Source organism: Hylobates moloch, unplaced genomic scaffold (genome assembly GCF_009828535.3).
Source record: "Hylobates moloch isolate HMO894 unplaced genomic scaffold, HMol_V3 SCAFFOLD_13, whole genome shotgun sequence".
NCBI lineage: Eukaryota > Metazoa > Chordata > Mammalia > Primates > Hylobatidae > Hylobates > Hylobates moloch.
This window is the reverse complement of record NW_026652288.1, coordinates 39,366,337-39,382,488: the sequence shown is the minus strand read 5'-3', so window position 1 is coordinate 39,382,488 and position 16,152 is coordinate 39,366,337. Positions and strand designations below refer to the sequence as shown.

Sequence of the window (16,152 nt, the reverse complement as noted above, 5' to 3'; positions counted from 1 at the left end):
TTTAGATGCAGGTCAGTGTTTAAGAATACATCCTTTAAGTTCCTCGAGTGATTTTTCATTGTTCTTAGAATAAAATACAAATCCCTTTCCAAGGACTGCTGCTTACCTAGGAGGCCTCATGTCAAAACATCAACTCTTTGCTTCCTATTCTCTATCATAGTCCCTCTTTTCAACACCTAGAATATTGTACAATTGCCCCTTGGTATCCGTGGAGGATCAGTTCCAGGACTTCCTGCAGATACCAAAACCCAACCCAGATACCGACGCCTTAAGTCCCTGATATAAAATGGCATAGTATTTGCACATAACCTATACACATCTTCCTGTATACTTTAAATCATCTCTGGATTACTTACGATACCCAATACAATGTAAATGCTATGTGAATAGCTGTTCTACAGTTGCTTTGAAAATAATGACAAGAAAAAAGTCTGTATGTGGTCAGTACACTCACAATTTAAAAATATATGTTTGATCTGAAGATGGTTGAATCCATGAGTGCAGAACCCATAGATACAAAGGGCCAACTGTACAACTTCCCCCAACACTTAATGCTTTCCACAGGCTGTTTAACTGCTCAAGAGTCCTTGGACTTAGACATTTTGTAGGCTGAATCCTTCTCATCCTTTATGTTTCAGGGTAAATGTTCTTTCTTTAGAAAGGCAGTACCTGCTAACTCTGTCTGTCTCTCTATATCTGTCTGTCTGTCTATCTATCTATCCATCCATCTAGCTATCAATCAATCATCAAGACAGAGTCTTGCTCTGTCACTCAGGCTGAAGTACAATAGCCCAATCATAGTTCACTGCAGCCTTGTACTCTTCTGGCTCAAGCAATTTTCCCACCTCAGCCTCTCAAGTAACTGGGACTACAGATGCACAACACCACACCTGGCTAATTTTAAAATTATGTGTAGAGACAGGGTCTCATTGTGTTGCTTATCCACCATGATCAAGTTGGCTTCATCCCTGGGATGCGAGGCTGGTTCAACATATGCAAATCGATAAATGTAATCTATTACATAAACCGAACCAAAGACAAAAACCACATGATTATCTCAATAGAAACAGAAAAGGCCTTTGATAAAATTCAACATCCCTTCATGTTAAAAACTCTCAAAAAACTAGGTATTGATGGAATATATCTCAAAATCATAAGAGCTATTTATGACAAACCCACAGCCAATATCATATTGAATGGGCAAAAGCTGGAAGCATTCCCTTTGAAAACCAGTACAAGACAAGGATGCCCTCTCTCACCACTCCTATTCAACACAGTATTGGAAGTTCTGGCCAGGGCAATCAAGCAAGAGAAAGAAATAAAAGTATTCAAATAGGAAGAGAGGAAGTCAAGTTGTCTCTGTTTGCAGATGACATGATTTTATTTTTAGAAAACCCCATCATCTCAGGCCAAAAACTCCTTAAACTGATAAGCAACTTCAGCCAAGTCTCAGGGTACAAAATCAATGTGAAAAAATCACAAGCATTCCTTTACACCAACAACAGACAAGCAGAGAGCCAAATCATGAATGAACTCCCATTCACAATCACTACAAAGAGAATGAAATACGTAGGAATACAGCTAACAAGGGATGTGAAGGACCTCTTCAAGGAGAACTATAAACCACTGCTCAAGGAAATAAGAGAGGACACAAATAAATGGAAAAAGATTCCATCCTCATGGATAGGAAGAATCAATATCATGAAAATGGTCATACTACCCAAAGTAAATTATAGATTCAATGCTATTCCCATCAAATTACCATTGACATTCTTCACAGAATTAGAAAAAAACTGTTTTAAATTTTATATGGAATCAAAGAAGATCCCGTACAGCCAAGACAATCCTAAGCAAAAAGAACAAAGATGGAGGCATCATGCTACCTGACTTCAAACTATACTACAAGGCTACAGTAACCAAAACAGCATGGTACTGGTACCAAAACAGACATATAGACCAATGGAGCAGAAAAGAGACCTCAGAAATAACACCACACATCTACAACCATCTGATCTTCAACAAACCTGCCACAAACAAGCAATGGGGAATGGATCTCCTACTCAGTAAATGGTGCTGGGAAAACTGGGTAGCCATATGCAGAAAACTAAAACTAGACCCTTTCCTTACACCTTATGCAACAATCAACTCAAGATGGATTAAAGACTTCACTGTAAAACCCCAAACCATAAAAACCCTAGAAGAAAACCTAGGCAATGCCATTCAGGACATAGGCATGGGCAAAGACTTCATGACAAAAATGACAAAAGCCATTTCAACAAAAGCCAAAATTGACAAATGGGATCTAATTAAACCAAAGACCTTCTGCACAGGAAAAGAAACTATCATCAGAGTGAACAGGCAACCTACAGAATGGGAGAAACCTACCCATCTGACAAAGGTCTAACATCCAGAATTTACAAGGAACTTAAACAAATTTACAAGTAAAAACCAAACAACACATCAAAAAGTGGGCAAGGGGTATGAATAGACACTTCTCAAAAGAAGACATTTGGCTGGGTGCGGTGGCTCATGCCTGTAATCCCAGCACTTTAGGAGGCCAAGGTGGGTGGATCATGAGGTCAGGAGTTCAAGACCAGCCTGGCCAACATGGTGAAACCCCGTCTCTACTAAAAATACAAAAAAAATTAGCCAGGGATGGTGGCAGGTGCCTGTAATCCCAGCTACTCGGGAGGCTGAGGCAGGAGAATCACTTGAACCCAGGAGGCAGAGGTTGCAGTGAGCCGAGATCAAGCCACTGCACTCCAGCCTGGGTGACAGAGTGAGAATCCATCTCAAAAAAAAACCAAAAAAAACAAGAAGACATTTATGAGGCCAACGAACATATGAAGAAAAGCTCAACAACATCATCGGAGGTCATCAGAGAAATGCAAATCAAAACCACAATGAAATACCATCTCACACCAGTTAGAATGGTGATTATTAAAAAGTCAGGAAACAATAGATGCTGGTGAGGCTGTGGAGAAATAGGAATACTTTTATACTGCTGATGGGAATGTAAATTAGTTCAACCACTGTGGAAGACAGTATGGCAATTCCTCAAGGATCTAGAACCAGAAATACATTTGACCCAGCAATCCCATTACTGGGTATATACCCAAAAAAATATAAGTCATTCTACTAGAAAGACACATGTGCATGTATGTTTACTGCAGCACTATTTACAATAGCAAAGACTTGGAGCCAACCCAAATGCCCATCGATGATAGACTGGATAAAGAAAATGTGGTACATATACACCATGGAATACTATGCAGCCATAAAAAGAAATGAGATCATGTCCTTTGCAGGGACATGCATGAAGCTGGAGGCCATCATTCTCAGCAAACTAACACAGGAACAGAAAACCAAATACTGCATGTTCTCACTTATAAGTGGGAGTTGAACAATGAGAACACACGGACACAGAGAGGGGAATAACATACACTAGGGCCTGTTGGGGGCTGGGAGGTGAGGGGAGGGAACTTGGAGGACAGGTCAAAAGATGCAGCAAACCACCATGGCACACGTATACCTATGTAACAAACCTGCATGTTCTGCACATGTATCCATGTATCCCATTTTTTTTTTAGAAGAAAGGAAAAAAAAAAGACTAGTGATGTCACACAGATATACCAAAAAGGTATGAAAAGGTTTATAACTCTCATCATGAGGCTTTCTAGAGAGCAGAGCAGCTCCCAAGCAGGTCATAAAACAACTTGAGAGATTAAGAAAAGGAGGCTGGCTTGGAGTTTGCATGGTGGTTAGGGCGTGGTGCTAGGCTGGGTGTTCCTGCTCATGGCATGGGGTTCACATGGTTTGATTGCAAAGGAGGGAGCACCTAGGTTTTTTATCAGCTGGCCCAGAAGTAGACAGAAAGGGAAAAAAAAGAGGAGTCATCAGCAGTTAAACATCAAAAACAGAGTCAGAGACTGGAGTGGTAGCTCATGCCTATAATCCCAGCACTTTGGGAAGCCGAGGCAGGAGGATCACTCAAGCCCAGGAGTTCAAGACCAGCCTGGGCAACACAATAAGACTTCTTCTTTACAAAAAAAAAAAAATTAAAAACTTGGCTGGGCATGGTGGCATGCACTTGTGGTCCCAGATATTCGGGAGGGCAAGGTGGGAGAATTGCTAGAGCCCAGGCGACCAAAGCTGCAGTGAGCTGTGTTCACGCCACTGCACTCCAGCCCAGGCAACAGAGCAAGACCCTATCTCAAAAAAAAAAAGAAAAAAGAAAAAAAAAGAAAACACTTTTTTTTTTTGAGATGGTGCCTCGCTCTGTCTCCTAGGCTGGAGTGCAGTGGCGCGATCTCAGCTCACTCCAAGCTCCGCCTCCCAGGTTCATGCCATTCTCCTGCCTCAGCCTCCCGAGTAGCTGGGACTATAGGCACCCGCCACCACGCCTGGCTAATTTTTTGTATTTTTAGTAGAGACGGGGTTTCACCATGTTACCCAGGATGGTCTTGATCTCCTGACCTCGTGATGTGCCCGCCTTGGCCTCCCAAAGTGCTGGGATTACAGGTGTGAGCCACCGTGCCCGGGCCAGGAAATACTTAAAGAAAAAAAATGCTCTGTCACTCAGGCTGGAGTGCAGTGGCGTGATCTTGTCTCACCTGCAACCTTTGCCTCTCAGGTTCAAGCGATTCTTGTGCCTCAGCTTCCCAAGTAGCTGGGGCCACAGGCGCCCATCACCATGCCTGGCTAATTTTTTTGTATTTTTGGTAGAGATGAGGTTTCACCATGTTGGCGAGGCTGGTCTCGAACTCCTGGCGCCAAGAGATTCGCCTCTGTCTGCCTCAGCCTCCCAAAGTGTTAGGATTACAGACATGAGCCACTGCATCCAGCCAAGACTTTAATTTTTTGGGGGGGTGGGGGTGGTAGGATGGAGTCTGGCTCTGTTGCCCAGGCTGGAGTGCAATGACACGATCTCAGCTCTGCAACCTCTGCCTCCCAGGTTTGAGGGATTCTACTGCCTCAGCCTCTGGAATAGCTGGGATTATAGGTGCTTGCCACTACGCCCAGCTAATTTTTGTATTTTCAGTAGAGACAGGGTTTCACCATGTTGGACAGGCTTATCTCAAACTCTTGAACTCAAATGATCTGCCCACCTCAGCCTCCCAAAGTGCTGGGATTACAGGCGTGAGCCACCACACTCCGCAAGATTTTAATGTTTTGAAAGCAGTTTTAACCATCTCTATTTTCTAATGAACTACAATGTACATAGAGGATTTCTTAATGCTATAAATAATTTATTTATAAGGGTTACAAATAATTCTGTATTTCTCTATTAACATGGTATGAAATAAAGAAAGCAAATTATCCAAAGTCTGATTAAGCAAAGACAATCCAAAGTCTGAGTGGAACATTTAATCAATAAAGATCCAGAACTTCATAGATACAATTCAAATACTGCAGAGCTCAGTTACCTTCCAGTCACACACAGATTGTTCCTAAAAACTGACCATATACTGGGCTATAAAGCAAGTTTCAATGTATTTCAAAGGATCAAGATCATATAGAGTATGTAGTCTGACCACAAAAAAAAGTTATGCTAGAAATCAATACTGCAAAGATAACTAGACAACATATATTTGGTAATTATATACTGCTTATAGGTAATTTATATACTGAACAAACAGTGCACTGTGATATGATAAAATAACAAACTTTGGAAAATGATATTTTGACTGAAAATTATAAGGCCAGACACTAAAGGAAGCATATACAAACACTACTCAAGCGAGTAAACTTGATGCTCATGGGGGTACAGGTTAACAACTCAGAAATGTGTTACACGTACACTGGAGTTGAACAGGTACATAAATAAATGGTGGATGGGGAGAGCCAGTTTTCTTGCTGTCAGGGTAAAAAGTTACAGATAAACAAGACAGGAAGATTAGAATACATTTTGTAGTACTGGATGAGAGTCAGAGACATTAGTATGAACTCATGTTTAGCTTCAGATGCATACAAATGGATAGAAAGACAGAAAGACAGAGATATTAAACTCTATGGATAGACAGAAAGACAATTATTAATGTAAGCATACATCGGCGAATGTCCATATATCCATTACCCAGACCTTGTTTTTTTTTTTTTTTTGGGACGGAGTCTTGCTCTGTCACCCAGGCTGGAGTGCAGTGGTGCGATCTCAGCTCACTGCAACCTCTGACTCCCGAGTTCAAGCGATTATCCTGTCTCAGCCTCCCGAGTATCTGGCATTATGGAAGACTCGCGCCTCCATGCCCAGCTAATTTTTGTATTTTTAGTAGAGACGGGGTTTCACCATGTTGGCCAGGCTGGTCTTAAAAACTCCTGACCCCGTGATCCGCCCACCTTGGCCTCCCAAAGTGCTGGGATTACAGGCGTGAGCCACCAGGCCCAGCTGACCTTGGTTTTTAAATCCCATTCTCCACTAAAAGGAACCACGCTCCTGGGAGAAACAGCTGATTCCAGGATCACGGGAGGGAGAAAACAAAATGAACCTGAAGGTATTACCAGGAAAGAAGTCCTCAAAAAACAGAAGGATCAGGGTATTAAATGAACATAGGAACCAACCTAAAAGAGCTATCGATGTCTGAAGTTGAAACGGTATGGGTGGCAAAAGAAATAATGTAATATTTGATTCTACCTTGAAGTATAAAACAAATATACATGAGTCTACACTGATATAAATGAGAAGAAACAAATATGTCTTACAGAAGAATTCTAGATATTAGATATTAAACTCTATGGAATGTAAAGCTTAATTTCCACTCCTATGTACCTGCTCCCAGGGTGGGCTAGACTTAACAAGTTGTTTCTAAAGAATAGAGAATGGAAAAGGAAAAATAGTACACTTGGAGTGAAGAAACCTGGCAGACACTACTTTAGCCAAATGATAAAGGTTAATATCACCAGTGATGTCACATGGATGTCATGTACCCCTGATGTAATGTGATGAAAAGCATACTTCACCTCTGTTACAGTCTTTCTTTTTTTTTTTTTGAGACAGAGTCTCGCTCTGTTGCCCAAGCTGGTCGGCTCACTGCAAACTCTGCCTTCCAGATTCACGCCATTCTCCTGCCTCAGCCTCCCGAGTAGCTGGGATTACAGGCGCCTGACACCATACCCAGCTATTTTTTTGTATTTTTAGTAGAGACAGGGTTTCACCACGTTATCCAGGATGGTCTCGATCTCCTGACCTTGTGATCCGCCCGCCTCGGCCTCCCAAAGTGCTGGGATTACAGGCATGAGCCACCATGCCTGGCTGTTACAGTCTTTCTAAAAACTACTACTTCCAGCCTAATTACAAAAAACAGACTTGGATTGGGAGAACACCACTGGCATGGTCTGTCAAGAGAGTCAAAGTCATGAAAAACAAAGAAAAGCAGAAAAAACTGTCACAGAACAGAAGAGACTGGAAGATAAGACAAATACATACAATGTGATACCCCTAACTGGATGCATCTTGGAACAGAAATATGAGCTATATGGAAAAACTGGTGAAATCGCAATAGAGAGTCTCATGTCAGTTTCCTAGTTATGACAAAGATACTTTATGTAAGATGTCAACAGTGGTGGAAAGTGGGAGAGATGTATACAGGAAATCTCTGTATTATCTTTGTAAATCTGTAAATTTTGTAAATCTAAAATTATTCTAAAATTAAAAAGTTATTTTAAAAAAAAGATAATTACCAGTGGTCTTTGGTTGGTGGAGAAAAGAAAACAAACAAAAACGATCATTACACACTACTTCTGTAATATTCTTGGCAAAAAAATTTTAATCTTACTCTAATCATGAGGGGAAACCATCAAACCTATAAATCTGACATTCCACAAGAAAACTGGAGTAGACACTTCAAAAAAGCCAAACTCAAAGTGGAAAATGTAGTACAGTAACACCAATATAAAAAGCCTAAGACCTGGCTGGGCATGGTGGCTCATGCCTTAATCCCAGCACTCTGGGAGGCCAAGGTGGGCAGATCACAAGGTCAGGAGTTCGAGACCAGCCTGGCCGATATGGTAAAACCCCGTTTCTACTAAAAATACAAAAAGTAGCCAGGCGTGGTGGCGGGTGCCTGTAGTCCCAGCTAACTCGGAGGCTGAGGCAGGAGAATCGCTTGAACCCAGAAGGCGGAGGTTGCAGTGAGCCGAGATCACACCACTGCATTCCAGCCTGGCCTGGGCGACAGAGTGAGACTCGGTCTCAAAAAAAAAAAAAAAAAAAAAAAGCCTAAGACCTAAATGCAATGTATGAATACACAATGAATCCTGGAAACATTTTATAAATGACATTTTTAGAAACAGCATAACAAATGTAAGTATAGACTCTATAGTAGATAAGACTACATTACTATTATAATAATATTGTGACTTTGAAGGAGAATGTCTTTATTCTTAGGAGATGCACGTAGTTCAGAGGTGAAATTTAATGACAACTGCTACTTACCATCAAGTGAGCCAAGAAGAAAGGTGCATATATACAGAGAAAAAGTAAGGCAAAATGTTAATAACCAAAGATGAATCTATGTGAAGGGTAATTAACTGTCTATATATTATATATTATACATTATACACATACACACACACGTATATACACAAATATATATTTTTAAAATATTCTCACTTGGCTTGATGATTTTTAAAATAAAAAGCTGGGGAAAGGAAGGAAAAAGCAACCCAGAATTTAAGGAGATATTACCTAAATTCCCATATAAAATTATTTTGAACCAAATAATAGTATGTTTGTATCCATTTATATTTGATAGCATGAAAGAAGTAGAAAAAACAATTTATAAAGCAGATGTAAATACATACGAGAAAAGGAGAAAACTTGAAAATTGGTGACCTATATATTCATCACAAGAAGCTGGAAAATGCAACAAAATAAACAAAAATAAGATAAAAGTCCAGTAATTTTAAAAAATAGAGTTCACGAATAGCACAGAAGAGCCACAACGGCAAGTATTTTATATCAAACTAATGTTACTGATGCAGTTCTCTCAACACCGATGAAGAAAAAAGTAAATGCTACAACATCCAACCTAGGAGTGCTACCAGGTACCTCAGCTATAGCTCTCCACACTGCACAAACACAATAAGATGGCATTAGGATAAAAACATGTTACTAACTTGTTTGAAATGCATAAAACTCTAAAAAGTAGCCACTGCAAAATCAGCACATAGAAAACTTGGACAATTCTATAAGCATTACATAATTTGCATAAGTTTTTAAAAAGCACAATGGAAACTGAAGGTTCAAATGTTTTTTTCTGGAGTGTTTCTTCAGACATTCTAAGAGGGGGTAAATGGGTACATTCCCTCAACACATGTATGAAGCTAATGAAACACTTACATCCAACATTATTTTTTTGAGATGGAGTCTCCCTTTGTTGCCCAGGCTGAGGTGCAGTGGCACGATCTCGGCTCACTGCAACCTCCGCCTCCTGGGTTCAAGCAATTCTCCTGCCTCAATCTCTTGAGTAGCTGAGGCTACAGGCCTGTACCACCATGCCTCACTAATTTTTGTACTTTTAGTAGAGACAGGGTTTCACCACGTTAGCCAGGCTGGGTCACAAACTCCTGACCACAATGATCCACCTGCCTCGGCCTCCCAAAGTGCTGGGATTACAGGCATGAGCCACTGCGCCCAGCCATCCAACGTTAGGAAGCATAAGGAAAAAAAAAATTGCAATCCAATCCCACTCATGAAACCTAAAGAAAACATTAAAAGTTCAGATATAATTGATAAGAGATAAAATATCAACACATGATGACCAAATTGGAGTCCAGCATGCAAGGTTAGTCAAGTAATAGAATTCAACACAGTGCGGAATAATGGAGGAAAAAAATCATATGAATTATGTTAATACATGCAGAAAGAATGCTTCCTAAGAACAATTTTAGCAATTGTATAAAAATGCAAACCTCCTCCATGTGAAAGATTATTTATATAAATTTTTAAAAAACATACCTTAGCCAGATGCGGAGGCTCATGCTTGTAATCCCAGCACTTTGGGACTCTGAGGCAGGTGAATTACAGCAGTGAGCCAAGATCACACTACCGTACTCCAACCCCAGATGACAGAGCAAGACCCAGTCTCAAAAAAAAAAAAAGTCAACTGCCTTTTTCTTGTGGAAAATGACAAGCTGAACTAAAATTCATATGTGAATATAGAAGACTCAGAATAGCCAAAACAATCTTGAAAGACAAGAATTCAAGTATCAGTACTCATACTTTGTGACTTCAAAACTTTTTATAATGCTACAGTAAATCAAGCAGTATACAGTACTGTACATAGATAGTATATATATTGTCTATAGTAGTATAGTACAGTATATATACTGTTTATAGTAGTATACTACAGTATATATACTGTCTATATACAGTATACTACAGTATATATACTGTCTATATACAGTATACTACAGTATATATACTGTCTATATACAGTATACACAGTATATACACTGTCTATATACAGTATACACAGTATATATAGTATATATATAGTATACAGTACAGTATATACACTGTCTATAGTATACAGTACAGATAGTATACAGTACAGTATATACACTGTCTATAGTATACAGTACAGTTTATACACTGTCTATAGTATACAGTACAGTTTATACACTGTATATCGTATACAGTACAGTTTATACACTGTATATCGTATACAGTACAGTTTATACACTGTATATCGTACATAGTACAGTTTATACACTGTATAGCGTATATAGTACAGTATATACACTGTATATCGTATATAGTACAGTATATACACTGTATATAGTATATAGTACAGTATATACACTGTATATAGTATATAGTACAGTATATACACTGTATATAGTATATAGTACAGTATATAGACAGAAAGACTGTGTGTATATATATACACATATGCTTACATATATCAAATTTATGATTAATTCATTATCAAAAAGGGTGCCAACGAAATTCAAAGGAGTCTCTTTAGCAATAGTGCTAGCACAACTGGATATTCACGTGCAAAAGAATGAAGCTGGGCAGTTACCCTTTATATCGCATATGAAAATTAACTCAACGTGGATCAAAGACCTAAATGTAAGAGCTAAAACTACCAACTTAGAGGATAACATAGAAGTAAATCGTCATGACCTTGGATTACAAAAGTTTCCTAGATAATAATATCAAAAGCACAGCAACAAAAGAAATAATAGGATGGAACAGAATATTATTCAGCCATAAAAAAAGAATGAGTATTGACGCCTCCTATTATATTGATGAAACTCAAAAACATTATGCTAAGTGAAAGAAAGTCATTCGCAAAAGGCCACATGTTGCTTGATTCCTTTTTTATATGCAGAATAAGCAAATCTATAGATATCAAAGGAGATTAATGGTTGCCAGAGGCTGAGAGTGAGAGGACACGGAATGACTGGCAATGTGTATGAGGTTTCTTTTCTCTTTTTTTCAGAGATGGGGATTTTGCTCTGTTCTCTAGGCTGGAGTACAGCGGCATGATCATGGCTCACTGCAGCCTCAACCTTCAGGGCTCAAGCCATCCTCCCATCTCAGCCTCCTGAATAGCTGGGACAACAGGCACATGCCACCATGCCTGGCTAATTTTTGTACTTTTTGTAGAGATAGGGTCCCACTATGTTGCCCAAGCTGGTCTCAAACCCCTGGGCTCAAGCAATTCTCCTGTCTCAGCATTCCAAAATGCTGGGATTACAAGTATGAGCCATGGCATTTGAACTGTATAATTTTTGTAACTTTTGTCTAAGTCTAAAATTATTTCAGGCTGGGTGTGGTAACTCATGTCTGTAATCCTAACACTTTGGGACACTGAAGCGGGAGGATTGCTTGAGCCCAGGAGTTCAAGATCAGCTTGTGCCAAAATGCAAGACCCTGTCTCTACAAAAAATTTTTTAAAAAATCAGCCGGGGTTGGGGCAGGAGGTGTGGCACACACCTGTAGTATATATTTTAGTTATATATTAGTGTACATCTATTCATGCAAAATTGTTATATTTCACAGTAAAATTTCATGATTATTTTAATTTTTGTGGGTACAATGTAGGTTTATATATTTATGGGGTATATGAGATATTTTGATACAGGCATACAATGTGTAAGAATCACTTCAGGGTAAATGGAACATCCATCACCTCAAGTATTTATCCTTTGTGCTACAAAAAATCCAATTATATTCTTTTAGTTATTTTAAAATATATAATTAAATTATCATTGACTATAGTCGCTTTGTCGTGCTATCAAATACTAGATCTTATTTATCACAGTAATTTTTTTTAAAGAGAAAACAGTAGCTATAAAAGACAGGCAGAAGAAGTACATTTTTAAATGGAAATATATGGTATTCAAAATAAAAACAAAAAGAACTGGAGATTATTAACATTTTAAGACATTACTCCAGAAAAGTTTCTGGACATTATCAGCACATGAATTATATATTAAAAAGCCACTATGTATACCAAGGAAAACTAACTAGAATGGTCCATTTAAAGCACATACTATTAGAGTTCTATGACTTCAAAAAACAAAAAAATTTTTATAGTTGCCAGGCAAACAGATCAAGTCACTTTGAAGGGAGGAAATACCCAGTGGGCATTAGAGTTACACTTAGCGTTATTTAAACTCAGAAAGTAAAGGAGCAATAGGCATGAATTTCTCAAGAAAAGTAAGATGAATTAAGAATTTGATATCCAAAGTATCTTTCAACTACAAAAGTAGCCAATAGTTTAAATATACAAGAACTCTCACAATATATTTCTCATGATCTCATCATGGCAGGCTCTTTGGTCATTATCCACAGCCGGGAAATGAAGAACTGTGAACATACAGTGACCACAATGTCAGATACATAAAAGGGAGTAAGAGATAAAAGTCATGTTCCTAGAAAAGTTGGGAGAATGTCTAAAGAAGTAATTCATGTAAAAATGCTGATTTGGGAACAAACATCCATGAATGTTGTATGGTCAATTTGTATAATATTCCATGGAAAAGAGTGCCATTTAAAGCTAGCATATCAAATAATTGAAAAGAATGGCCGGGCATGGTGGCTCACGCCTGTAATCCCAGCACTTTGGGAGGCCGAGGTGGGTGGACGAGGTCAGGAATTCAAGACCAGCCTGGCCAATATGGTAAAACTCTGTCTCTACTAAAAATACAAAAATTAGCCAGGTGCAGTGGCAGGTGCCTATAATCCCAGCTACTACGGAGGCTGAGGCAGGAGAATCGCTTGAACCCGGTAGGTAGAGGTTGCAGTGAGCCGAGATCATGCCACTGCACTCCAGCCTGGGTGATAAAGTGAGACTCCATCTCAAAAAAAAAAAAAAAAGATGAAACCAGAAAGCATAATACAAAAAGAACCAAAAATTGTCATACAATAAATGTAAAAATGCGAAAGTCTCTATTAAATGGCTTTTGCTTGCATTCCAGAAAAAAAATCCATTTCTAGATTTCATTAAAAAAAAAAAAAAAAGACTCTAAAATAGAATGATGAGAAAGGGTACAGAACGCAAAGTTTAAAAAAAGGTATCTTGGCTGGGTGCGGTGGCTCACGCCTGTAATCCCAGCACTTTGGGAGGCTGAGGCGGGTGGATCACGAGGTCAGGAGATCGAGACCATCCTGGCTAACATGGTGAAACCCTGTCTCTACTAAAAATACAAAAAAAAAATTAGCTGGGCATGGTGGCGGGCGCCTGTAGTCCCAGCTACTCGGGAGGCTGAGGCAGGAGAATGGCGTGAACCCAGGAGGCGGAGCTTGCAGTGAGCCGAGATCGCGCCATTGCACTCCAGGTTGGGCAACAGAGCGAGACTCTGTCTCAAAAAAAAAAAAAAAAAAAGTATCTTAATCTTGATATCAAAAAATTTGGAATTAGGGGCACAAATTACAAAATAGACCAAATGGCACTCCGTAATATTAAACAATGAAATAACAATGAATTTAAAAGTTAGGAACAGCCACACAACATAACACCTACTATCAAATCAATTTTCAAAGAAAAAGAACTAAAAGATTTCTAAAAATAAAAACTAACTAATTAGAGGTAAAGAATGACAGTCTCAAATCAATAGAATAAATCTATTTTATTTATTTTTTTTGAGACGGAGTCTCGCTCTGTCTCCCAGGCTGGAGTGCAGTGGCTCCATCTCAGTTCACTGCAAGCTCCGCCTCCTGGGTTCACGCCATTCCTCTGCCTCAGCCTCCCAAGTAGCTGGGACTACAGGCCCCTGCCACCACGCCCGGATAATTTTTGTATTTTTAGAGGAGACAGGGTTTCACTGTGTTAGCCGAGATGGTCTTGATCTCCTGACCTCGTGATCCGCCCGCCTCGGCCTCCCAAAGTGCTGGGATTACAGGCGTGAGCCACTGCGCCTGGCCCAATGGAATAAATCTAAATAAGCACTGATGAAATCTAATTACAATGCTTATCTCTGATAATAAACTTTATTTCAAGTGGACAAAGAATACTTAAAACATTGACCTCAGAGCATTCATGGAAGTCTAACCACATAGAGCGCCAACAATTTGGTGAGCTGACATTTCAACAAGTGCGTGAAGAATTAGGAACACAGACTTTAATCTCTAACAAGAACATAGTACCATTGGAAATGTATAGAAGTATCAGAGAAAAATTTCTATTACATGAAGTAAAATAACTATTTTAATTGATCTGAAGCAAGGGGCCAAAATAAACTAAAATTATAACTGTGTAAGCATTATATAACTAGACAGAACAGCAAAATCTGTGCTCAAAGCAAAATCTATGGCCTTAAATACTGAAGAGATCAAAAAAGAATGAAAATAAGTGAGTAATTATGACTCACAAATTTCAAAATCAGAAAGAAAATAAATTGATGCAACAGAAGAGGCATTGGTAAAATCAGAGCAAAAATGATTTACTGTATTTAGAAAAATATAAAACAACTGCAAAATGGTTCTTTGCAAAAAAAAAAGTTAAATGAGGCAATGCAGTAAGAATAAAAGGCAAATTTCCTAATACATGAAATAAAGAATAACATGGGGAAATTAATCACTTTTATAAACCTTGTAAGAAAAGCCCACTACTTGGGCTCAACCCTGTGCTCTTTCCCTTAGGTTAACACACTAACCTATATTATCCCACCACTGACCCTTCAGGGAAGCCTGCAGGGGAAACAGATGTTTGGCTGTCTCCTAATGACTGATACTGTGAAAAGGCTGTTGGCTCCTATCTGCGAAGTGGGAACAGAGTTGTTATATCTCAGTAAACTGATCCTTATTTTACCTAGGATTGATGTTGGCCTACCAACTTCCTTTCTCAGAATAAGAGATCTTTAGATCACTTAATTCAAGGACAGAAAGTGGGCCTGATGCCACTTAAAGAACTTTAACTGTTGAAGGGGAATTCTGCCATCTCCTTCTTCCCCCAAACCTTTTCATGTTATGCTTTATGAGGCCTGAAAAATATTAAGAATTGTACATGCAGTTTCAGAAATAGTAGATTAAGATCATGGGATTAAAGCACAGAACTCCTCAACGGAGGTGCGTAAAATTGCAGGCATGGTCACTCAAAAGAGAGCTGCTTTAGATGCAATGCTGATCTAAGGGGGCAGGCTTATGTGCTGTCTTATGGGAAGAATGTTATATCACTAGAGGCCTCTGTGGAATCTTTAATATTACTAATATTAATGACTCAAAAAACAGAGTCGCAATAACATTAGGAAACTTGCAGAATGCCCCCACTTATCTAGTTATAATGGCTCTTTGCATTCGGTAAGGAATCTGTTCTTTTGTTTTAATTTGGCCTCTGTTGGCTCCTGATTTAGGAGACTATGAACTGTGATAGCAATTCTTCCCTAAATACGTTTGTTCAAAGGTGTGATCTCCAGAATAATAAAATGCTACTATATCATTTTATATATATATACAATATGTAATCTCATATTATGAGAAAATAATAAAATGCTACTATATAGTCATATATATAGCAATGCTACTACATATGTTCCATCGAATGAACCAACAAATTATCTTCCAACAAAAGGAATACAAAAATATGAAATGTATGGAGATTAGAATAACCATGAGGGAAAACTTTTAAAAACACAATGATACATCAAACAGTACTGTACATCTGAACTAGTGTTCCCACATAAGTTTATCTTCCATCTCAA

At 38.8% G+C, this 16,152-nt stretch overlaps 1 protein-coding gene across 1 annotated transcript in view; it reads right to left on the bottom strand.

Annotated features, from left to right (window-relative positions):
- The window catches only part of ZNF573 (zinc finger protein 573), a 52,093-nt gene that overhangs the window by 13,540 nt on the left and 22,401 nt on the right, over nt 1-16,152 (bottom strand). The gene's annotated exons all lie outside the window — the stretch shown is intronic.